Genomic DNA, 1,058 nt, shown 5'->3' with positions numbered 1-1,058 from the left:
AATAGTCACACATAATATAAAATACCTTGGTGTGACTCTAAACTGAGGAAGTGAAAGATCTGTATGATAAGAACTTCAAGTCTCTGAAGAAAGAAATCAAAGAAGATCTCAGAAGATGGAAAGATCTCCCATGCTCATGGGTTGGCAGGATCAATATAGTAAAAAAGGCTATCTTGCCAAAAGCAATCGACAGATTCAATGCAATCCCCATCAAAACTCTAACTCAATTCCTCAATGAATTAGAAAGGGCAATTTGCAAATTCTTCTGGAATAACAAAAACCTAGGATAGCAAAAACTCTTCTCAAGGATAAAAGAACCTCTGATGGAATCACCATGCCTCACCTAAAGCTGTACTACAGAGCAACCGTGATAAAAACTGCATGGTACTTGTATAGCGACAGACAAGTAGACCAGAGGAATAGAATTGAAGTCCCAGAAATGAACTCACACACCTATGGTCCCTTGGTCTTTGACAAGGGAGATAAAACCATCCAGTGGAAAAAAGATAGCATTTTCAACAAATGGTGCTGTTACAATTGGTGGTTACCATGTAGAAGAATGCGAATTGATCCATTCCTATCTCCTTGAACTAAGGTCAAATCTAGGTGGATCAAGGAACTCCACATAAAACCAGAGTCAGTGAAACTTATAGAGGAGAAAGTGGGGAAAAGCCTCGAAGATATGTGCACAGGAGGAAAAATTCCTGAATAGAACAGCAATGGCTTGACTGTAAGATCAAGAATCGACAAATGAGAGCTCTAAAAATTGCAAAGCTTCTGTAAGGCAAAAGATACCATCAATAAGACAAAAAGGCCACCAACAGATTGGGAAAGGATCTTTACCAATCCTAAATCAGATAGGGGACTAATATCCAATATATATAAGGAACTCAAAAAGGTGGACTCCAGAAAAATCAAATAACCCCATTAAAAAATGAGGCTCAGAGCTAAACAAAGAATTCTCACCTGAGGAATACCAAATGGCCAAGAAGCCCCTGAAAAAATGATCAGCATCCTTAATCATCAGGTAAATGCAAATCAAAACAACCCTGAGATTC

The sequence above is a fragment of the Mus caroli genome, chromosome 18 (assembly GCF_900094665.2).
Source record: "Mus caroli chromosome 18, CAROLI_EIJ_v1.1, whole genome shotgun sequence".
Taxonomy (NCBI): domain Eukaryota; kingdom Metazoa; phylum Chordata; class Mammalia; order Rodentia; family Muridae; genus Mus; species Mus caroli.
This window is presented reverse-complemented; position numbering follows the sequence as displayed.